Genomic DNA, 26,478 nt, shown 5'->3' with positions numbered 1-26,478 from the left:
CGTGTATTGCCTATCTCAATTAATGGCCTCTCTGTCCTTCCAATTACTCAGGTAAAAACTTCAGAATCATCTTGATTACCAACTTTTTCTTAAATCTCACATTCAATCAATCAGTGACTATTGTTAACTCCATCTTGAAGTCCTAACTGTAATGTGACCAGTTTCTACATACCACCTTCAATGCTACTACTCTGGTCCAAGCTACAAACATCTCTCTTTTGCTTTATTTCCTTCTCATTGGCTTCCCTCTTCTATCCTGACCAACCCTCTCCCCTTCAGCCAGAAATATCCTTTAAAAGCCTAAATTAGATCACGTCATTCCTCTGCTCAAACCCCTTTAATGTCATTCCAATCACTCAGAATAAAATCCAGTGTTCTTTCAATGATTTAAAAGTCTATATGATCTGACCTCATTTCCTCTCTGGACTTACCGCCTAATCTTCTCCACAGTGTTCACTCAGCTCCAAACACACTGGTCTACTCGAAATTCCTATAATATACTACGGATTCCTGTGCCTTGGGAGTCTGTACTGGTTGTTTTCCATTCCTAGAACTTTTTCTCCCAGTTTCCTCCCTCACTTCAGTTCTCCATTTATATGTCAATCCATTCTTCACCATTTCTTGATAATATTGTATAAAATAGGCACACCTTTCCATAACAACTTTCCCTAATAGCCACCGTTATTATTCTCTATATCATTTACAACTATCTGATATTAAACACTACCTATAATATTATATATGAATATTTGTTTATTGCTTACTATGTGTTCACGTATTAAAGTGAGAATCTAAGCTGTCATAAAACTCATGTTTTACTGGGAGGGCATAGTTAGGTAACATTCTAAAAATTAATAGATTTTATACTTGAAAAGTTCTAGTAATGATAGCATTACGGAAAAGAGAATATCAAATGTGAAACGGAGGTGACAGTTTCAAATATGATTGTGAGGAGAGGATTCATTAGGAAAACATCATTTGAAGAAAGAATTGAACAAGGAAAGAGTGAATAAGCCATGTATACATCCTTAGGAAGGGCATTCTAAGCACATGGAATACTAAGGGAATAGCGGCTGAAGCGGTAATATGCCTGGTGTGTTTGAGAAACATCAAAAATGCTGTTGTGACTACATTAGAGTAATAATGAAGAGGAACTGCAGGTACTGTGTAAGAAGTATTGCAATTTTAGGTATAGTTGTTAAGACAGGCCTTCTTATGAAGATACACTTAAGAAAAGCCCCGAAGGAAATGAGGGATCATATATGGGGAAGAACATATTAGACAGACTAAATAGTGCAAAGACTCTGAGACAGGAGCACGACTGACATGATGAGGGGGAAGCACAGATCTGAAGCAAGGGGAGACTGCTAGGAAATGAAGTCAGAGTCGTTGTGGTCAGATCACTTAGAACCTCGCAGGGGATTGGGGGGACTCAGTATTCGCTCTGAATGAAAAAGGAGGCTATTGGAGGATTTTAAGAAGAGAAGTGACATAAGTTGATATCCATTGTAAGCATCATTCTGGCCACTACTTTGAAATACTCCTTAGGTGACATTGGTAGAAACAGGAAAAATTTGAAAGCTGCTGCAATAATCCAAGAGAGAGATGACGGGGGATTAACCCACAGCGTTCAGATTTAAGATGCGATAGGAAAGAGAACAGAGAGAAGATGGGGGGAAAGAAGTAAAGACAATTCTTTTAAAGATTTTTGCTTAAAATTAGAGGAAGGAAGTGGTGCAGATTCTGAAGATAGAAAGTCGGGAAGAAAGTACCCAGTGAGAAACATAACAGTATGCTAGTATAAAGAAGAGAAGCGGTCAGAGATAAGATACATTTGAAATGAAAGCAACACTTGTCTATTTTTTCATATTTCTCTACCACACTTATGAATACCATGAATGCAGGTACCTTGTCTCTTTGGATTATTTCCATATCCCCAGGGCCTACAAAGTGCCTAGTATCTAAAATGTAATCCATAAATATTTACTCACGAAATAACACAAAATATGGAATTTCTGTTTAACTTGCTGTAGAATTAAAAAATAATAGCAACAGTACTGGTTTCTGTCTGTCAATGAGAGAGCATTGAGTCATGAATTATGAAGCAAAGATAACCAAAATAATTACACTATGTAGTGGAAATAAACTTCACTTCTTCTAGCAACATCTGACACATATAAGGGCACCTTGCCACAGTGAAATAGCTGTGAAGTTAAGGATCATATATATTTTACCATATTCTCAGCAAATTTTATGCAAGCCTACCATGTATCAGGTTGGATAAAAACAAGAATGAAGAAGATATAGCCCTAGTCCAAATAATGTAAACAGTCACAAAAATTAATTCTCCCTTAAGTAGGCCGAATCTCAGAGATAGGGATGCATTATAAGAAAGCTTTTATGATTGGGTAGGATTTTGTTAGTTGGAAAGGGAGAACATCATCACAGACAGAAATAGCATCACTTACAAATATAACTCACGCATAACTAGGTGTGAAGGAATTAGATGGAAATATTCCCTGAGTTTTGTCATTGGAGGAGTGTTTTCGGGTATAACACTAAACGTAGCTTACCATCACACAATGGAGAAAAATATCTTATGTTCAGAAGATATTTAAAGTGATTTTCTACTCCCAATAACAAGAACAAAAACAACAGTAGTAGCAACTGCAACCACATTTAAAGCAATTGTCTCTTTATTGTAGTTCACAGACTACACAGTACATTGTGCCTCGAACAGTTGTAGTTTATTTTGTATCCAGACACCACGAAACATTTGATGAATGTTATAACCCTTTTCCACAAAAATTTAATGTACATTTGTGCCTACACACAAAATTTTGCACACTATTTCATGCGAATTATAGAGAGTCCACGAAACACAACGTTGAATGACCATTTCAGATTAATTATACACGAGACCTACATTTTGCAGAACCTATTGAATGAGACCATCTTCTTAAGAAATGAATGGCAAAGGACTATATCACTACGGAAGTTGAAGCATTTGCACATGTAAAAATTGAGAGATGTTTAATATGGTCTAAAATAATTAGAAATGAGAACATCAGGAATATCACTCTTTCAAGAGCTTTACACAAGTAGCTATTTCTTCTTCAAAATGAACTTTAGTATTAAGATTAGTATTACTTCCTTTAATAAAGAAAATAAGACAGAAATTAAGCCATCTTTCATAGTTACATATGAGTGAATGCAGGAGCTGAGCTATCAACCAAGGTGGTTTATCACAGAGCCTGCTGCGTTAATCAAAATATTATACTTCTTTTAAGAAAGAGAATCAACAAAAACTGAAATAAGATCATTAGAGTAGATCAAAACAGAGAATACCATCTCTCTCACACTGGTTAAACATTACAGCCAAGTTTGAGTGAAGAGGAAGTTGATGTTTGTTCAAAATCCCCTGAGGATACATGCCTCCAGTGTTGGTGGAACAGCTTGTTATAGAACAACTCACCCACTGAAAAAGCAGAACCAAACAAACATCAGAGTACTATGAAGGAAGTGAGAACTTGAGGAACCAAGATCCAGAAGAGAAGGGAGTCACAGAAAGGTGAGCATCAAACTTTGCACTTCTGTCTTTGAGAAGTTTATGGAACATAAATTATGGCTGTGAATTTGAGAGGTTCTGCAGCCATTGTACAGAGAGAGAAGAACAAAACTTCAAATTCAGAGGGCATCCATAAGGAGAGGCCTTGGTCACCTCCACATGTTGTCATTTAAGAACCACAGAGGTCCACACCATAGTAGTGGGTAGAGAACATAATGAGACCAGCCCTAACAAAGACAGAACACTAGCATCCAAAAAGGTAAATCCGTAATAGAATTAAGGTGATTGTTCACCCCCGCTACTTGAATGCAAAGTAAAAGCAACTTCCCCCCTGGAAGAAGTTAACATCATTCAAAATTGCATATCACCTCTCTATGCCTCTTTACACATAATGCCTTATAAGTAGTAAAAAATTACCCAGTGCACCAGGAAAAAAGACCAAATGACTGATTTTAATGAGAGAAAACAGATAAGAGACACATGCTCACAGAAGATACAGACAATGCTATTATCAGACAGTTTTGTATTAGACATAATTAATTTACTCTAGGGTTTAAAAGTCAACATAGAATTTCAAGGTGAAAAGGGAAAACTATATAGAGGAGGCAAATATAAATTCTAAAATTGAAAGAGACAGGAATAAAATGTAAAATTCAATTGGTGGTTTAATTGGTGGCAGATGATATGCACCAAAAGAGAGACTAAGTTAATTGGGAGATAGGTCACAAGATTAAAATAAAGAGAATTATAAGAGAGATACGGAACACTTTGAAATACACACACACACATAGAGTCCAGAAGGAAAGGAGAGAGGTAATGAGATAGAAGCAATATTTGAAGACTTAATGCTATTAATTATTTCAAAATTGTCCAGAGATTAAAAAAAATCATAATTTCAAAAAGCACTAAGACTATGAAGAAGGAAAAGTACAAAGAAAACCATGTCTAAACACATAGTAACAAAACTACTAAAACACAAAGCAAAAAATTAAAATGAGAAAGCAAACATACATACACATTACATTCAAAGGAGCAAGACTCCCTTTCTAATTAAAACAATGAGAGCTAGAAAACAAAGAAATCATATCTTCATAAAGAAAAAAGAAGATAGGTACATTTAGGGTCTTAAATCATTAGTACTGCCCTTGGATTTGAACGATAGGCTTCTCTTCCCTAGGTGCAAAGTTGTAGAGGACACTGACCCAGCCTTGACAGCTATGTTGCACCCTAAAGTCAGGAATCTGGAGGCAAAGGGAAATGCTTACCAAGATTCTATATGCACCCTTCTTCTGGCAAGAACACACGCTACATAATTGAGAACCCGAATTCCCTGTCTAAATTTCTTAAACCCAATTCCAGGGTCTTTTTGGTACTCTTCCCTTGGTTCTTGCACAAAAGTTGGATCATGCCACCTGTGTTTGAACTCCTATACCTGAGACTTTAAATCTGAGGGTTTCTAAACTGCAGTGCCGATGACATTTGGGCCAGATAATTCATTATTATGGGGGACTTGCCTGTGTATCATATATTTAGCAGGATCCATGACTTCCTCTGCTAGACACCAACAGCACCACTCCCCCAAGTTGTGACCACCAAAATGTCTCCAGACATCATCAAATGTCCCTTGAGGGTGGCAAAACTATCCCCAGTTAAGAACTAGTCATTGGAGGGATCACACAGAGGTGCTTCTTTGTGAGGAGGAATAGACAGAGTTTGGATGTGTGGGCTGAGCTATCCTTATGTGCCCGCTTAAGGTTGCGGAAGTCATTGGGGGTGAAAAGATGGGATGAGTCAGAAGGCCACGTGAGCAGCTCCCTCCGAGGATCCACGCTTCAGTGAGGAATTTGGAGGTATCTAAAAATTGTGAGTTCAAACCTAGTCTTCTATGACATCGTGAAATTATGTTTTATTTAATGGTTTGTTAGCTTTATTTATTAATCTAGTTATTTAGAGATATCATGTATGAGCCTCAATTTGTACTCTTGCCCTGGTCCTGAAAATGTTAAGGGTCAGCATGTGAATTATTGAACCACAAAACTGAGCTCTGGATTTGCAGTAACAAAGGGGTCTACGTGGCTTTGGAAAAATTATTACTTTGTATGTTTGACATAGGGGGCTCACTAAAGCATGAGCATCAGTGCAGAAGCCTCTCTTGTTTGGCTCTAACGGCAGAACTAACTGAATATACCTGTTATCATACATCCAGAAATTCCATTTCTAGGTAGAAACCAAAAACAATGCACACTTATACACACAATAAGACTTGACCAGAATGTTCACAGGGGCATTTTTCATCATAGCTCAAATCTGGAAACAATCTAAATATCCATCAAAAGTAGGATGATGTAATCATTTGTGATAAAATTACATAATGGAATAATGTATGGCAGTGAAAAGGAACGAATTGTAACTACATACAACAACATGAATAAGTGTCCCAAACACAATGTTGATCAATACTTGCCAAACACTAACAAATATATACTACATTTTTCTATTTATCTGAAGTTCAAACACAGTCGATTGAAATCAATGGTGATAGAAGTCAGAGTACTGTTTACTTCTGAGAAAGAGAAGGGTGACAGTAACTGGGAGGAAGCACAAGAGATCCTATGGAATGTTGGTAATCTGTGGGGATTATCTAGGTGTGTGGACTTTGTGTGATAATTTGTTAAACTGTAATCTTAATATTTCTGTGTAATTATTCAGTGCAATAAATTTACCTAAATATGAAAGTTTATTTTAAAAATCCCATGAAATATTTTGGTATGCAAGTTTATGTTACTTAAAATGGAGTGTGTAGGGCAGAATAATGACTCTCAACCTCCTGATCCCCCTACACCACCAAAGACTTCTAGACTCTAACCCCTGGATCCTATGAATATGTTAGTTGCATGCCCAAAAGTATTTTACAAATGTCATTAAGGTTAAGAACCTTAAAATGGGGACCTGATCGTGGATTACCCATTTGAGCTCCATCTAATCATATGAATCTCTAAAAATAGAGAACTTATCCCAGTTGAGTTAAAGAGAGTGAAAGAGAGAGAGATTAGCACGAGAAGGATTCGACACCCACCTCTGATTCTAAAATGGAGGGAACTAGGTGCAAGGACCAGAGAAAGAAGCTTTTCCTGGGAGCTGGAAAAGGCACAAAATGGAGTTTCCTCTTAAACTCTCATAAACGAATGCAGCCTCCTTACCACATTGATTTTAGACCAGTGAGATCCAGGTAGGATTTGTGACATACAACTATAAGGAAGTAATTTTGTGTTGTTTTAAGTCCTTATGTTTATTGTAAGTTGTTACTGCAGTGATCCAAAACTAACACACAGAGTAAGCTATATTACATAACATTCAGATTTCAGAAGGCCAAAACAACTATTCTGAACAATGTTTTTATAAAGCCACCAGGTTTTCCGTAGATTTTGGAGAAAATCTCCAGATTTCTGGAGAAAAGAAACAAATTTCAAGAATTTGTGTATATTTATGTGCATTGGGAATATGCTATGAAAATTTATAAGCAACAGTCTTTTATCTATAATGTGCAAAGCCAGGGAGTGCAAGGGGAAATGGCAGTACTGGAGGTCTGATGAATAAAAAATGAAAGAAGTGGGCAAAATAAAATGCAAGTTAAAGATGTTAAGGATAGAAAGAAAAGTATAGATATAGAAAACATGAAAGAATGTATAAGGAACTGTGAAGGAAAAGATAAGAGGATCACATATTAAATATGATATCTTTTTTACCAGGAAAACATCAAAAGATTAAAACTTTGTTAAGATGGCAGGATGTGCAATTAACATGCGGAAATTGAGTTCATATGTTTAAATAAATAAGTTTTAGGAGACATAGTGGAAAAATTTTTAAATATGAATAAAAATATTAAGTCCTGGTGGTAAGAGTGTTTGTAGTATACAAAAAAAATTATACTAAAATAATTGTGAAATATTCTTGAAAGATTCCAAGAAAAATTTGCACAAATGGAAAAGCAAAATGTCCTTCAGTAGAAAGATACAAATTTACAAATACATCAGCTCTCCCTAAGCTAACCTATAATTTTAATGTGATCTAAACAAAAATGTAAATAAGATGCTTTGGAACTAAAAAGGTAAATCTATAATTCATATAGAAATATAAAAATGTACACTGGGGCCAGCCCAGTGGCATAGTGGTTAAGTTTGCATGCTCTGTTTTGGCAGTCCAGGGTTTGCAGGTTTGGATTCTGGGCGCCAAACTACACACTACGCATTAAGCCATACTATGGTGGCATCCCACATAGAAGAACTGGAAGGACGTACAACTAGAATATACAACTATGTACTGGGGCTTTGGGCAGGAAAAGAAAAGGAGGAAGATTGGCAACAGATGTTAGCTCAGGGCCAATCTTCCTCATCAAATACAAAAAAAAAGCATGTCTTAAAAAATAATAATAATTAAAATAAATAAATAAGTATAAAGAAAGAATTTCTGAAAACATAATATCATTGATTTAGCCTACGTCATATTACATTAAAATATACTGTAAACCATCACTGCGTAAGCAGTGTGGAGCTGGCACATGAATAGATATAACGGACAATAATTGAAAGCCTAGAAATAAACAAACATGATATTGATGTACATAAATGTTAATATTTCAAGTCGATGGGGAAATTTTGAACTTTTAAGGAAACAGCAATCTAGAAAATAAAAAAAAAAAATCACCTCCTAACTCACAAAAAGATTAATTCCAAATAAACTACATATTTAATTTTTAAAAAAGCAAATCATACAGATACTAAAAGAAACCATGAGCTAATTCTTTTACAACTTCAGAGTGGAAAAGGCCTTTTTAAGTAGAACACAAGACCTCTGAAAATACAATAAAATATTGATAAATCAAAATGTACATTAAAATTTTCTTCATAGAAAAAATAAGCAAAATCCAAATAAAAATAATATTTGAAATTAATATCAAGAAACAGTGCTAATTTTCTTAAAGTGTGTTCCTATAGGCAATTGAAAAGAAGACCAATACCAAATAAAAATTAAGGAATATGAATGGATAATTTCAGAAAATGAAATGCTAATGATCCTTAAACATAGGAAATGAAAACATTTCCTGATAAGAGAAATAAAATAAAAATCATACAGACACAAGAATTTTTACCTATCGTAGTAGCAAAGATCCAGAAGTTGAAGAACACAAAAAATTTATGAGGAAACCATAGAGCTCAGTCATTTCTGATTGTTCTATAAACGTCTGCAATCTCCATGAAGTGTAATTTTGTAATATCTGTCAAAATACAAATATGAAATCCAAAAATTTCACTTCTAAAAAATTATTCTACTCGCTTATTAAAATAAATATGAAATGCTCTATTCTATAGTGTATTTGAGTAAAATGACAGGTAAAATAAAATAAAGGTGTGTTTATATATATAATATATCTGCAGGAATGCCTAATAAAGCACTACCAGTATTTCTCTTCAGAAACTGAGTTGTATTAATAAAACGAGCAAAAATTAATAAGAACAAAATTAAAAATTAACTGAGCTAAAAGAGTCCCAAAAGTTATATAATTCACTAGGATATCATTAAATGAGGAAAGGGAACTTTTACAAAAGGAAAATGAAAGCACAGGTTGTAGAAAACTAAAACTTTTCCATGTTATACTCCACTGAGTTGAGTCTGATCAAAAAAAAAAACATTTTAAAGGTTTTAAGGTGAAGAGTAACGAGCCTCTCTGGGAAAATGTGTGCTCCACTTTTCTGTCACTTCTGATACGTGGTGTAGGGAAATGTCTGCTGTCGACAAGAATGGTGTGGAAAGAAAGGCTGCCTTCTTTCCGACTTTCTACCTCTCTGTCACAATGAGATGTCTAACATGTCTAGGGAGACTCCGTCAGTTGCTAATCCTCTGGTCAAATTTCAAGAATTTATTCTGTTAACATTAACTAATAAGTATTGATTTCTTTATGCATTAACCTTATTTTTCCCATAATATCAAAACACTTGAATTATTTATGACCTCTAAATGTTGATTATACAACATTAAATTCAGAGCAAAATGCAAAATTTTTAAATAGTGTATATTTTAGTATTAGTCAAAGTCTACTTTATGTATCTGACTTCTTTCTTCTTCTCTTACATACAGCCTTTCTCCGCATAGTAGGACAAATATTCATTGACAGCTCTTAAGTCTTATTTTTCACAAGTTCTAATACAATAGTTTAATGAACATTCCTTTTGAATTCCATCTGGAAACATTCTAGGAGAGGATCATAATGAATCAGTTGCCTTCCCCTGAACTATTCAACCATTATTAGAGGAGTGGAGTTAGGTTAGAACTTGGTACTCTCCTGTGAACCACGTCCCTAGAATAAAGAATGTTCATGTCCTCAAAGAATGTGCAGTTTCTTTTGGGGTTCTTCCCAAAAGAAAGAAGGATGCTTAAGAACAAACACAAAGCAAGCAAACTAAAAAAAGAACAAAACACTATATAGAGACGATGATATGTAAATAGATAATAGGTAGATGATAGATAGAAAGATAGACAGATAGATAGATTTAGACAGATAGATAGAAACATAGGTAGACTAATAGAAAAAATATTCTGTATACTACAAACACACATACAAACCCCAAGACTTATAATTGATTATCGCTGGACAGTAGCATGTGGATGGCTCTGTGTTTACCAAATTTCTACCAAAAAAATATATTAAGCTTAAAATCAGAACAGAATAAATATATAAAGTATGTATTGTACAAATTGAATAAAAAAGGAATTTTATCAGCAATATATACATTGATATTTTAGTGTCAAAGAAGGTATTGTTTTTCACTCAGAAAAACTTGGGTTTGAATTATTTAAGCCTTCTCAGCCTTAGTATAAAAGCTCTTTGAAAAATAACTTAGTTGGTTCAAAACATAAGAACATGTATGTTAAATTTTTAGGAAGATGCTCAATAAATAGTTCTGGTTTAATATCACATATGGTAAGATTATTACATATCTTTACAAAAATACATGATCACAATTTGTAATTAACCTTTGAAAAAGCAATGCACAGTCACCATTCAAAATTAAAATGCTTTAAAATAGTGATGTCCGAGTCACCTGAAGACCTAATGCACTTTCTAAGAAAAGTTATAGTACTGCCAGGAAAATCTAAAGGTACAAGATTTTAGGCATATTATATTTCCCCACCCACTGTAGTCATTTATGGCAACTGAAAAAGTAATTTATATACTATATATATATTAATATGATACATATGCAAAAGTTAAGTTTAAATATTTATTAATCTTACAGCAATTAAGAAAGTCATTATACCACTACTTTTATTTTGGCTCTCTCCTACAAGATATTTGTGAGGGAACTTTATTTAATCAACTAAATGCTCTCTGCTCTATAATACCACATGTTCAAGTTTCACAGTTTGAATCCACTCATTTTCATGAACACTTAGCACAATTTATCAGTATGTTTTGATGCCTTGAGTGACACAAATTACTTTCTAGGGATCTCTGCTTGGGGATCAGTCAATTCCCTGAGTTTTGTAACTAGGGCATTTACCATCTGGCATATTTGTTTCATATTAATGGAGAGTTACTAACCTATGATATATATGCGCTTTACTGATATTTTTATTTTTAACTTTCCCTCCCAATGAATATCAGGGTTCATGTTGACAGCATTTCTCAGAGAAATAAAAGATTGTTTGCCATATTCTCATAATCTCTAACATAATTAAGTTTGCAAATATGTCAGAGAATGTTCTTTTCAGAGATACTCAAACTTTTGAGAGTAAAAGCATCACCTGGGGAGCTTGTTAAAATGCAGATTACATGGAACTATCAAGGAATCTTGGGAGGTTTCAGGATCTGCATATTTATAAATCATCCTGGATTGTGCTGTCAAAGGTCAGCCACAATCAACTAACTTACTCAAACTATCAGTGTCTCTATGATAATCACAAGCTCTGGTTTTAAAGCCTTATTTTAAAAATCCATAAGATTAAAAAGACAACAAGAAATCTTGGTCCAAACTTTCCCTAAACTTGATAATGGAGAATTTGTCCCGCCTTTGTCACCATGAACTTACCCAAACAAGCTGAAAGAAGTTTATATCTCAATCCCTCTTTCAACTTCCACTCTTGCCCCATGGTATTTTTTATCATTACCACTATCATTATAAACCTTACTATCTGTAATAGGGAAATTCACCCAATTGTTACAAAATTCAAAAATTATTTCTCTCCATGCATATAAGAGCCAGGGATACAAGCAAAACAACATGATATTGAATAAAATATTTGTAGCTCAGTGATCTCTTATTATAGCTAGGTGCTTACTCAAGAAAAGCTCGAAAGAAGTTCAACAGAGTTTGTGTCATGAAACCCTGGTATTTCAAAAGAAATTATCAAATGAAAATATACCAATGAACAATGGACATAGAATAAAACCTCATCATCACTAAATATAGAAGAAATGTCTTTTCAAATATTGAAATAGTGCAACCTCTTCAATAGGAAATGATTAAAATATAATAAAATCTAAAGTCATTTATAATGTGGGTAAACTAACCCTTCTCTCATGCCTCATATTCACTCTCTCAGAAAGTTATGTTAGGTTTTCTTTCAAAATATATAAAAGAAGTATAGTACTTTTCACAACACGCACATCTATCTTTTGAAACCAGTGATCCTGCATTGCTGTGTGACAATATGCATGGAGCACTGCCAACCAAAGACGTTCACCCAGAGCCCAGTATTCAGAGTTTTTAGTGCAGCTCCATGATGTAGGCGTGATTGATTTCCCATATGGCTGATTTCATTTTCTAGCCCTTCAAGGAGTTGACTGATATTCTGTGACCCAAAGCCCTCACCCTAAATCACATTGTGTGGCCGGCCCCCATCCTAAAACTATATAGAGTGGCCAACACTCATTCTAAATTGCATTGTTATACTATCCAGGGTGAGCCAAAGACCTCAAGCAAGCAATAATACTTCATTCGGTTATATTTCAAGGGATTTGAGGTCATCTTCCAGAAGCTGAAGGCCAAGGTGAATTAATTCTTCAATACAGTATATATATACAGTTAAAAGTTAAACTGAGGAATATTAAAAATTTTGAGAGTTTATTTAAGAAAAATCTATTCTAATCAGACAGTATCCACTCTAGCAGATAGAAAGGAGCTCCAAGGAGCTGTAAGAAATGAAAGACTTGTATAGATAGAAGGGAGCAGAAACAAGGAACTTAAACTTGGTAAAAAAAGCAGGCTGGTTATTGCAAAGCTACTTTCCATTAGGAGATGGCAAGCATTGATCAGGCAGATCACCTAACCAGTGCTGATCAGGTGATTATGGATTGATTAGTTTAAAATTTCATTTCTGAGATAGCTGAAACAGTAATAGTTAAGTCTCAATTTGGTGGTGTAGGGCTTAGCACAAGTGACTCCCTTTTGGGCCCTTTGGGAGTATATATATATTCCCCCAAAAGAGTTAATTCTTCAGGAGGATAAAATCAACATACATCAAGTTATGAAGATTCCCTAGGAAATATAGGAACCTGACAGTATCACATCTACAGGAAAACAAGTTTATAAATTTAAGCTCAGCAGATAACCTAAGGAAGACTCATTCTGAGAAGTGTGACCTTGGTGCCATGATAGCTCCATATAAAGTTTTGATAGAGGCAAGAAATATAATGTTACCCAGGAGCAACCATACAGGGGATTAATTGAGTAAAGTTATTTGGAAAAGCATGACATCTTTATCTTCTCTCCTACCCTGTTTGAACAGTGGGGATATTTGCTCCCAAACCAAAACCATTAACTAGTTGCAGAGGCAAGAAAGGGCTTGTCATACTGTTAATCCCCCAAATTGAGGACAAGCCATGATACTCATAATTCAAGGAACAAGCACATCTGGCTAGCATCAAGGGTCTGCTTTTGTCACATCTCTCTACACAAATACCCTCTGGAGGCAGGAGTAACCTAAGCATAACCCATACTCCTTGGCAGGCAAATAAGAAATATCAAATATGAAGATGAGCAGAAATTTAAGCATCAACGTTAAATGAACCAGTATCATGAATGAAAAGACATTAAAGTCAGCAGAGGAATAAAATCCAAAGGGATAGCAAAAAAGGCAAACAAAATAAGAATTTAATAAGGATGCAGTGAACATGCCGAGATAGTGAAGTAGACAATAAACTAACTTAAAGAAGTAACTAGAAATTTCGTAAAATTAATATGTGAATATTGTTTTTTTAAGTTAAAAAGTTAAATCACAAAATGAACATGTATAGCCTTAAAACTGTCCCTATAAGTAAAATGTGAAAAGTAAATTACTTGCTGGAATTGTGGAGGGTTATCATATTTTTGATAGAATGTGGCATAAAGCAACAAAGTGAGGGAAAGTATGAGTGACAAGTTAAGAGATAACAGGCATGTAGTACAGAAGTCCCAGAAGGTGTTTAATTGAATTTCCACCATGAGAAAGAAGAAAGTTTAGAAAAGAGGAATTACTCAGTGATGTAATAAAAAGTATTTTCCCAGAGAAGAAGAAAGACACTGTATTCGGATTAAAATGGCGGAGTAGTGCAAACCCAAAAAATTATAAAAACTCAATATATTGTAGTAAAATTTCAGAACACTGTGAAAAAATTCCCAGAGATAAAACAAAACAATAAGAAAACAAAAGTAGTAAATTCCAAAGGAAATAAAACATATTAAAATTTCCATCCGATGTGACGTAAAACATATTTGAAAAGTATGACAACATTTTTTTCATAAAAATATTTACAAAGCTCCAAAAAGCAACTATTATGAACCTAAAATCTTATTCTCAATCAAAAAATCATTCAAGTTGGAGCAAAAATCCACAAATTTGAAGAATAGAAACACTAAAATATTGAGAATTTTTCAAAAAAGGAATGAACATACATCTATCCATCCTTGCATATAGATAGACATAAATATGTGCAGATTTTATGCCTCCATCTCAACATAACAACAGCAACATAATGGTAATTATATGAGGTGAAGGATGTGTTAACTAACCTTGTTGTGGTAACCATTTTTCAATACATACATGTATCAAATCATCACATTGGACAACTTAAACCTATCCAACATTATATGTCAATTACATGTGCTGTTAATTTTTTTCTTTTTAGTAAAGGCTAACCACTGAAACAAAGAATCATAACTCCAAAGAGCAAATAAATATGTTCTACAACGGCTCATTGCTAAAATGAAATGAAGTTAACCAAAAAATTTGAGGTTAAAATATTTAAATTAGGGGCTGGCCCCGCGGCTGAGTGGTTAAGTTCACCTGCTCCACTTCAGCCGCCCAGGGTTTTGCTGGTTCAGATCATGGGCTCGGACATGGCACCGCTAATTAGGCCACGCTGAGGCGGTGTCCCACATAGCACAACCAGAGGCACTCACAACTAGAATACACAACTATGCACTGGGGGGCTTTGGGGAGAAAAATAAAAAAAAAAGAAGATTGGCAACAGTTGTTGGCTCAGGAACCAATTTTTAAAATTTATATATATATATTAAAATTAACTTTTTGTAACAGCAGAAACAAACTACAATGTCAAACTATTTAGGAATAAACAACAATATGAGAACTTAATATAAAACCTGTGAGATAAACATCTTGCCAAAGAAGATATACAGATGGGAAATAAATATATGGAAAGACGCCCCACATCACATCATCAGGGAAATGCATATTAAAACAACGAGATACCACTACATACCTATTAGAATGGCCAAAATCTGGAACACTGTCACCACCAAATTTATTCAGTAGGTGAACGGATAAATAAACTGTAGTTCATCCAGACAATGGAATATTATTCAATACTAAAAAGAAATGAGCTTTCAAGCCATGAAAAGACATAGTGGAATCCTAAATGTATATTACTAAATGAAAGAAGCCAATCTGAGAAGACTACATACTGTATGATTCCAACTATATGACATTCTGGAAGAGGGAAAGCATGAAAACAATAGAAAGATCTGTGGTTGCAGGGGGGTGGGGGGATGACTAGGCAAAGCACAGAGGATTTTTAGAGCAGTGAAAATATTCTGCACGACATTAAAGTGATGGATAAATATCACTATACATTTGTCCAAATCCATATAATGTACAACACCAAGAGTGAACCCTGAGACAAACTATGTACTTTGGGTGAATATGATGTGTCAATCTAGGTTCATCTTTGGCAAAAAAAAAATGAAAGAAAGAAAGAAAAGTGTACCATTCTAGTGAGTGACGTTGATAATGGGGAAGACTATTCCTGTGTTGGGGAAGGGGGTAAATGGGAAATTTCTGTACCTCACTCTTAATTTTAATGTAAATCTAAGACTGCTCCAAAAAACAATCTTAAAAAAACAGAGGCATCTCACACGAGATGTGAGATATAACAAAACAGTATTCATACAAAAATTTATAGTTAAAAAATTGACCCCATAAACGTAAAGTACTTTTTTCTTTCTTTTCTATATATTATATAATTTAACTGTAGAGACACACTGGGAAGACTACGATGAACATCTTCAGGGCTTACTGTATAATCCAGATATAATATATGAACCATTTAACATATGTGTGAAGTGAGAAACAAATTCTTAATCATTCGTAACTTCTCCAGTTAACTAATTGCATCAGTCCACTGATTTAGAGTCCTTTGAATTAAGAGTGTAATGAATATCTTAAGGAAGTACTTTAAATAATATGAGAAAAATGTACTTTAAAAAACTTCCCCTTGGAGGCCAGACCAGTGACATAGTGATTAAATTCACAAGCTCCACTTTCACAGCCCAGGGTTTGCAGGTTAGGATCCTGGGCGCAGACCTACACACCACTTATCAAGCCTTGCTGTGGCAGGCATCCCACATATAAAATAGAGAAAGATGGGCACAGAGGTTAGCTCAGGGCCAATCTTCCTCAAAAATAATATATCATTAGAGAAAGGGAAATGACCAGGAATATTTGGGATTATTAGACACCATTTTCAAGATATTATTAATTTCACAGGAGCAAGAATTATGGTCATCTACTTCTTGGAGGTGGTTTATGAAGGCCAGGTGATATATAGGGAAAAAATGACTTTATTATACACAGTGGGTCCCTGCACCAATCCCAGAGTTAATTCTTTAGATATTTGGTCTTCAGTTGTAACTATAACTGGCCTACTCCCAGTATGAGTTCCCTAACCCATAGGCTAAGATGTATTACAAAGGAAAGAGGAAAACAAATTGCCTAGAGCCATTCATCCTACAAAAATATGAGATTCAAAATCATAATGTAATACTAGGATAATCCCAAAGTTAGTGACAGCATAAAAGATTATAAAGATTCACAAAAGGTGATTCTTATCACACCTACAAAGAACTCTACAGTTTGGACTATATTGAATATCGTTACTTCTTAGAAATCAATGGTGAACTGTTGTAAACACATTAGATTGGTGGTTCCATACATAGACATTTTTCCAGACGGATTTTTTTCCTCAAGCAAATAAATTTATCTTTGGTCCATGGTATGTAACTTTCATCTGGAAGACACTTCGCACTTTATTTTGTAAACAGAAAGCATCAAAGTAGGTTTTATTTGACGAGGAAAACGGTCAATCAAATCAGACTCACAAAAGTAAGAGATCTTACTCAATATCAAACCCATTCAATAATACTTCTATCTAGAAAAATTGTTTTGCTAAAATGGAAGTGGCAGTGGGCCGATGACCTGCATGCTTCATTGCAAGTGTGATGCTGTATTTAGGGAAGTTATAACGAAGATGGAAAGAGGATTAGGAAAAGAAAAAACTGAAAGAGAAGCCAAATTAGAGAAGGGGGAAAAAGATAGTGAGATAGAAACAACCATTCTCCAGTCTTTCATGATAATCACTTGTTCTCAATGACAATTTTACCAACTATGGACACATCCACAAACAACATAGTTTAGCTTAGCGTGTGTCTGAATTTTATAGTGTGTTCATTTTTTTTCTTCCACCTTTTCCTCAATATTATTTTGTGATTTTGTGATTTTTAATGGTTGTTGCCTGTGGGTGCCATTTGTTCATTTTTCATTGCTAAATAGTATCGCATTACATGAAGAGGCAACATTTTCTTTTTAATCCATTTTGATGTGGGTAAAAATTTATATATTTTTGAGTTGAGAACCATAATGGAAAGATTGGTATGTGCATTTTGGAACATGTATCTTAACTGTACAAATACTTGAGTTTCTTCAAGATGTTTATCTAAGAGTGAGTCATGGGCTCTGGAGATCTTTACTTACCTAGGTAATGTTACATTGTATCCAAAGAAATTATATCAATTAACAGCAGAATATTACAGTTGTCTTTGGTCTATAAGCTCACTTTGGTGTTGGTAGATATTTTTAATTTTTGAAACTCTAGAATGTGTCTACCCTGATTGCATTTTGATAGTCATTTTTTCCTAGAATATAAATTCCATTAATTATTTTTAATACAATCATTGCAATTTGGATTTACTCTTTTTGTAGTTGCTTTTCAAGTCACTTGCTCATTTTTGTAGAGTTTATTTTTTGTTTGTTTGTTTGTAAGGAAGATTGGCCCTGGGCTAACATCTGTGCCAATCTTCCTCTATTTTATGTGGGATGCTGCCAACAGTATGACTTGATGAGTGGTGCTAGGTCTGTGCCTGGGATCCAAACCTACTGACCTGGGCCGCCCACTGAAGCAGAGTGCACGAACTTAACCACTATGCCGCCGGGCAGGCCCTCAGTTTATTTTTTTAATTGATTCATATGTCCTTCTTTCTACATTTTGGATGCTTGTCATTTGTTATATGTGTTGAAAACTACATGTTGAAAATAACTTCCTACGCAGTGTGGTTTTTTTCACTCCTACATTTTGGCTTTTTTTACACATTGTCACATTTTCATTCTCTTGTGATTAGTTGAATTCTTAATTTTAATATACTATCATCTGTTCCTTTAAGATTAGTATTAAGTAACTCTTTCATTATCACGGTTTCATTAAGACAATATAATATCTTTTTAACATCCTATGGTTTTCCCTTTTACAATGAGATAATTGTTTTACATGCAAGGGATCTATGCTATGGAATGACATAAGGATCCATTTCCATTTTTTAATGCACTTCCAGGATCATTTGTTTAAATGCCTAACCTTTCTCCATTTTTCTGAGTGCCACTTCTGTCCTATATCTGTATATGTGTGTGTCCGTTTCTATGTGCACAGACTGTTACATTGATTATTTTATTTCCAGCATTAATATGGCTGTATATATCAGACCACGGCTTTATCAAAAGTCCTAATATTTGCAGAATAAAGTTCTCCCATTCCTTTCTTTGTCTTTTTTTTACATTGCTCTCTTGTTTGTCAACAGTATCCACTTAGTTGTGGGACAACTGGTATCTCCTGCAGTTCCAGTTTATACAGAAGTCAAGGAATAGGGAAAAACTGAAGACGTCTTTCTAGGGTTATTTGGGGAGTCTCTTATCTCTGGTTTGGAGGTGTGCTTGATGTGCACTGAGAATTCTCCTTTGGACACTGAGTAGAGGAACTGCCCCTTCTCTTGTGTGGGGTTATAAAAGCTGGATCATGAGACACGTATACTGTGAAGCAGCGCACTGCGGTTATATCATAAAATGTTTATCTTTTTTCATTATTATTTCCGTGTTTTGTAACATAGGGTAGCCATGATACATTCTTTGTTTCTAGTTTTTTTATTTACCTGATATTGAAAATGAAATATTTGAATAAAGTTCATTTTAATCCTGGTCCTAATTTAGAAAAATTAGTTTCTATTCTAAAGACACTGTTGAAAAACATGTTTTCTTAGGTGCTTTCATTCTGATGTTTTTAAATGGATGTATACACATACATAAACTGCATAACACCCTTTGCATATCTGTCCTTCTGAAAAATGATATATTTTTGTAAAAATAGCTTTTTTATACAAGAAATAATTAGGACCAAATAATTTGTGTAATTACCTAATACTTGATTATTTTATGGTGAAAGAATCTGTGTATTTCTTCTCTTTAGTATACCCTTTGATATTTTTATTACCATCCACTTTACAGGAAGGTAAATAATAGTGATTAAAGATAATGGTAGGTTTATTTAGAATGAATGTGAGGTAAGACTATTCCTGTGTTTGGACAGTTTAGAAACATATATAGGAAAAGGCAGATTATAGACAATTGAGTGTGGTCAAATGAATTTAAATCTTTCAGAATCCAATTGCTATCAATGTGAGATTTTTACAATATCTGTGTTTTCCACATATACACAAAAATAGAATTTTTCTATCTCTTGAAGAATGCAATGTAGACTAAAATAAAGCAGTCAAAATTGCTCATTTGCCAAATTGGCTGTTATCCATATATTAATTATAACCACAAACTTAATTGTTTCCCTTTTGCTGGGCAAAAAAAAAAAAATTACATTCTGAAAAGAGTATATTTCACCTTGAATATAAGTCAAAATATACAAACTGAACATATATTTTTCGTAACTAGAGATGTATCAAAATCATCAATGAGACACACACATTACAAACCATTAATATAAACATTTTGTTATCAATGTCAGCTTTTATCTCCCTGAAAATAGTGATCTTCTTGAGTCAGAATGTTCTGTTACAGTGCATCTTTTTAAAGTCTTGGATCAAATAGCAAAATCATTTTAACATATTTCATATTTTAACCTGCCTGGGCTCAAAACGTGTTCATTTCCAGTAAAGAAAACTATAAATAATCTTCTGACTCTTTTACAAAGTTTTAAATCAACCACATGCAGAAAGCTGATAAGTAAAGGGAACAGAATAAATTGCAATTCTATTATGTTCTCTTTTTTTAGTACACATTTTCTGCTGGGTTGTTTATGATGCATTATCTCCTGTTTGCAAACTGTCAAAATGGTTAGTAGAGATACACAGTGTAGCTTCCACTGACTTTAACAGAAGTAGCTAGGCAATTTTTGAGGTGCCAGTTGTCTGGCTACACAGACGATAGGATTAGCCAAAGTGGCTCCTGATGTGACAAATGAAGGAAATGAATTTCTCATTCTAATTCTGCTTACGTCAAGTGAGTTTACATGCAGAGAATAGTCAAAATCGTGATATTTTAGGATCCGCATTAAACTTTCACTACGTATTTAAAAAATCATATGGATTTCCATAGACTTTATGAATAAAAGACAATTACTTAGGGAATAAATTATTCTTTAACGAGGACTCTGAAATAATATTTTACGTGAAAAATAATCTTCTAACAATCAGAAATTCATTCAAATTTTAAAGATAAAATTTATAAATACAAAGATAAAATTTATAATACAAAGATAAATATTAAATGTAAATACCACCAAAAGCAAATACGAACTGATCATTTAGTTCAATTAAAATTGAGAATTAAATACTATGTAGTATGTACGAATTAGTATATAGTGATTTGTACCAGTTGTAATCAATGTGATACCATGAAATATATATAAACTTTGCATTCAGCGTTTGGTTCAAATATACACTTCCAGGTCTACACCACATGTGTGGTATTGGAGAAGTTACTTATCCTTCCTGAATTTAACTTCTTCATTTTGTAAGTGATAATAACAAAACCCACAACACGGAGCTGTGAAAGTTACACAAAATTAAATTGGATGATGGGACCGAAGCACCTTGTACTTACTGGTAGTAGTTGCTCAATATATTGAATTTTTTCCCCTAATGTCTTATTAATATGATACTTTTTTACTCGTTTTCAAATCTCATACACATATTTTATGTAGTTTTAGCAATCTATCAACTATGTTTTGTTAAACTACTATTTCCATTGCGGGAAACAAAGTGAGAGAAGTTAAGTCACTTGCTCAAATAGCAGTGCTAATGTGGAATTCCTATGCCAGACATGGAGCTGGTTTTTAGGATACAGCAATTCAAAAAAAATTAAAAGCAAACATGGAGTAAAGTACACACTAATAATTTAGCAAGGAATCTAATTAGAAAAATATGTGACAGATTTTATAATTAGTGTGATAGGTATGAATCTGGCTACTAAGAAAAAGAAAGAGGAATTTCACAATATAGCACTTTACTTACTTGTTTATTTTACAGAAGTCTCTAGACCCAGGTGATCCAGAGCCATGCAGTAACTCCACAGTGGCATTGCTGTCCCGTCTTCCCTCCATCTTCCCACTCTATTATTTAGAGAATGAGACACCCATCCTCAGGGTTTTCTCATATCTCAAAATGGCTGCTGCAGTTAGCCACAGAATTCATGCTCTAGACAGGAAGGGAAAAGAAAGAAAAAAAGGCAAAACTTTATAAGTCTGCCAAAGGGAGAAAAAGCCAGAAAAACCTTGAACCCATGTTATTCATTTAAATAAAAAAAGCCTCACTAGTTTCAAATAAATGATTCAAAAGAAAATGCCATCTTAAGACCAATAATGCCATCATATTAAACACATAGTTTTGTCCATGAGTATAATTTATACTCTTTAAAAATGTTTTGTTTGATATCGTCCCAGGTAAATGATCCAGTATATTAGTTTCCTATTGCTGTTGTAAAAATTACCACAAACTTAAAGTGCTTAAAACAACACAAATTAATATCTTACAGTTCTGGAGGTCAGAAGCCTAAAATGGGACATTATGTATGTTTCATTCTCAAAGCTCTGGGGAGAATCCATTGCCCTACCTTTTCTAGCTTCTAGAAGATGTCTGCCACTCTTTGGCTCATGGCCCCATTCTCCATCTTCAAAGCCAGCAGTGTAGCATTGTTCAATCTCCTTCTCTCTCTCTCTGACCTCTGCTTCTGTCCTTATATTTTCTTCTCTGACTCTTCGGCCTTTTTCTTCCATCTTTCAAGACCCCTTGTGATTACAACTGAGCCCATTTGGACAATCCAGGACAATCTCTCCATCTCAAGCTTCTTAATTAATCACATCTGCAAAGTTTCTTTGCTCGTCCATGTATTAATGGTTTCCAGGGATTAGGACATAGACATTTTGGAGGAGTTATTATTCTACTTACCACATTGAGGGAATTACTCATTAAATTTAATTCAACATATGAGTATGAAATGGCTGTTAAAAAGTCGATATATTCACACAAACTTGCACCAGCAATAAAATAGCTTTCTATTCGGCAAATTGAATGATGCCTTAGATTCACCTCTCATTCCTCGCTTCGTTGAGTCTCGAAATATCCTCTTTGTAAAATTCATCTATTAATTATTTATTTTAGGGTTTTTTTAGGATTAAACAAACTCAAATTCCACATTACCACAAGCTTTTTAATAAATAAGGTATATATTTTTTATTTTTGATAGAAAAATTGTTGAATGTCATGAATTAACATACTTATATTACCTCAACTAAGACAGAAATGCCTATGGATGCTGGAAGGGCTTCTGTATGGCACCTGCCCCAATGCAAAAGTTTATATAGCTTTTACACTTCCCAAGCTCTTAGATTATAGAAAATAAACAAAGCCTATTTCATCATAATTATAGGTCCATCATCATCTTTTTTCAAATACTAACCAACATCATAAAAGGTTGGACTATAAAGCTATTTGGGAAATGACCTAACCCTGCCCTGACTTCATGATATTCTTCATCTAAGTGATTCCTCACGATTTGAATACACTTAGTTATGAAACCAAAATGCGTTGTTGCTTAGTTCGTGACACAACTTCATCTAGTTACTTGTGGAATATTCACTGAAGAACTATATTTGGAAAAACTAAACAATCTACCATATGTGCAAATAATTTTAAAAATTGTAATCATTCATGGCTGATCTGTCATAAAGTTGTGAGTCCTACACATAAAGTAGTGTCTGAGACATTACAATGTGTAGAATGTGAAAGCTTAACAATTCTACAGTGTTATAATCATCCTAAATTGCTTTACAGTTTCCAGAATACATGTGTAAATAGTAATACTAAAATGCTTTGCAGCTTTTTTAACAATTATTCTTCAGATGACCAGCCACATAGAAGGTTTTTTAAAAAAAACTTCATTTTATTATTTTCCATTTTATATATTTCATATTTTGTCTAACCCTAAGGGAAAACTGCATATTTATTTCTTCCTAGAAAAATAAACTTAAAATGACAAAATATATTTAACTCAATGTCTAGGTGGAGTGAAAGAGGAAAGAAAGAAATATAAAGAAAATGATATTTGAGTTGAGAATTCCCTGGCCAATAATAAAGATTAAATTGAAGTTTATATTGCTTCATCTTATTTAAACTCCACTGTGAGATATAAAACTCTTCATATACATAAGGGCATGTATATATATCATGTATTCATGATATTTTTCTGCCTAAAGAAAAGTACATAGACAATACGTGGCAAAGCAGTGAAAAGCCCACTAGAAATTAGAAAATTAAGAAGAATACTTTTCACAAGTTAGCCTATAAGAGGATAAACGCTGCAGTTATTGCTTTAAATACAGAAGTTATTTTAAAAACACACTGCCTTCCAGGTCATAAGGGAGAATAGAAAGAAATGACATATTGTGTTATCATTTCTGTCTGTCTTCATTCATTCATTTAAAAAGCATTTATAGAAAAGCTACTAAATGCCAGGCACCACATTAGGGGCAGAATGAAATAAAGATGTTTATGCTTCAATTGTTGAAATAGAAAATAAATAAGTAAACACAATAATCAAAGGATGATTACAAATTTGAATAAGTGCAATGAAAATGAGCAAGGCCCTAGTGAGCTATGGACAGAATTATAGTCACATGCCATATAACGATGTTTCAGCCAAGGCAGACTGCATATGCGATGGTGGTCTCATAAGATTAGTACCATATAGCCTAGGTGTGTAGTAGGCTATACCATCTAGGTTTGTGTAAATACACTCCATAACGTTAATACAACAAAGAAATCTCTAAATGTTGCATTCCTCAGAACAATATCTCCCTCGTTCATTAAGCAATGAAACACTGTACATAATGTAAAGTCGTAGAATTTAGGCTGGAACTAGACTACGCAGAATTACCCACACTATCGAAGACTGTAGTCCTGAGAATGGTATTTACTATACCTGAAGAAATGCCTAGTCAGAGTAAATAACAAATCTATATGGAGACTAGAGAGCGAGAGTTGAAGAGATTAAGAATATGGCTTTCTTTATCTAGTAGCTCGCGTGGAGGATCCAGGAAGTGCAGGTAGCGCGGAAGTCTCTGTGGAAGGCATAGCTTTTTCATAATAGCAGATCTGTGCGTGTTTTTCTCCCACTCTTGTATCCCTCTGAACAATTCTGAGCACAGAATGGGCTCAAAATAAAAAGATGTAAAGTAAATAAAATAATTAATAAAAGAATGTCTCACCGCCGTCTTAATGAATTCTTCCTCGAAATTTCTAATGTCACTTTGTGTTTATTCCAAGCTCACCAACCAATCTTCCACACAGGGCTTCATAGATTTGTCCTATAAGGAAAAACTTATCCTTTCTCTGTCGATAAATTTTATGACAGTAAATAATTTTCCTTATGAGCCTAAATGATTACTTTTGGGTTATTATGAGTTAATTCTTCAAAATTTAATCAAGTCTTGTATCTCGGACAACTACAAAATTTGGTGAACACTTTGCCATACAAGGCACCATCACTATTCTTAAAGTACATAATATAAGAGCAAACATGTGTCCTAAACGATCCTATTTTATTATATGTTTAAAATCAAGTTTTACAGGGAATATATTTAGCTCCCTATAACTTTATTCTTCTTACTTTTCCTGGTGAGCACTTCCACAGTATTCTCAAGTAATAATTCTAAACCTGAATTACAACATCACGAACATTGATGGCCTCAGGTACTTTCTATGCCTGTGATATTCTGCATGTGCAACCAGAAATGATCTATTCTATTTTTTATAACCTCTACAAAGATCTGATCAAATATAAGTACTTAATAACGCCATAGAAAGAGGTTAATTTCAGCAAAATAAAATACTCTGCAACTGAGTATGTATTTGTAGCATATAAGAAAAGTCAAAAAATATCACTGACTTCAATAAGGAGAGTTTGGATGATGATAACAACTAGCATAGTATAGTGTTTACAAGTGCGTCTTCATATATCATTTGGTCTTCACAATAATCCTATTTGATAGACAGAATACATGATATTATGTACATTTATGGGTGATGAAACTAGTACCCAGCTTTCAAATGAATGCTTTTGGAATGTAGCAATGCTGGGATCAAAATAGATTGGAAAAGGCACACATTTTGAATTTGATAGACCTACATTGAAAGCATAGCTGATACACCTAACTAGCTATGTGGCTTCAAGAACTTACATATATTCCCTGAGTCTACTTTTTACTCTCATCTCTGGATTAGAAGTAATAATACCTTTCCTTCCACATGTGATAGGCAGATTAGAGGTAATATAAATATAGATTTGCCACACGAGTCATTTAACAAATGGTAGTTGCCTTTATTAACAACATTCTGAATATTGTTATTAACTCAGATCTTTCAATTTTACATAAAATGATCCTTAGTTAAGACATAAAAGGTAAAGACAAAATGAACTCCCATTCTCTTTCTTTGAACACAACAGAAAATAATATGCAACATAATTCTCATTCAATATACTTTAACCGTTTTATTGAGGTATAATTTTTTATACAATAAGCAGCATGTTTACGGTCTACAATTTGATTCATTTTGACTTATGTATGAAACCATCACTGCGATCAAGAGAATGAAAATACCTGTCAAATAAACCTGGTAAACATGAATCTTAAAAACATTATGTACAGCTAATATACTAATATTTTTCCATAGGGGATATGATAGAATAAATTTTATATTCTCACTTTTACTTGATTCATGTCACTTCTTCTAAACCGAATCAGTCTT

The 26,478-nt window shown here is 33.9% G+C and overlaps 1 long non-coding RNA gene across 1 annotated transcript; it reads left to right on the top strand.

Annotated features, from left to right (window-relative positions):
* Positions 1–3,441: 3,441 nt before the first annotated feature.
* LOC138918465 (uncharacterized) lies at positions 3,442–19,358 on the top strand. Its single transcript, XR_011427868.1, has 3 exons — positions 3,442–3,571; positions 5,323–5,431; positions 18,970–19,358. It is a non-coding gene; the product is annotated as an uncharacterized lncRNA (long non-coding RNA).
* Positions 19,359–26,478: the final 7,120 nt, after the last annotated feature.

Source organism: Equus caballus, chromosome 17, assembly GCF_041296265.1.
Source record: "Equus caballus isolate H_3958 breed thoroughbred chromosome 17, TB-T2T, whole genome shotgun sequence".
NCBI classification, from domain to species: domain Eukaryota; kingdom Metazoa; phylum Chordata; class Mammalia; order Perissodactyla; family Equidae; genus Equus; species Equus caballus.
This window is presented reverse-complemented; position numbering and strand designations above follow the sequence as displayed.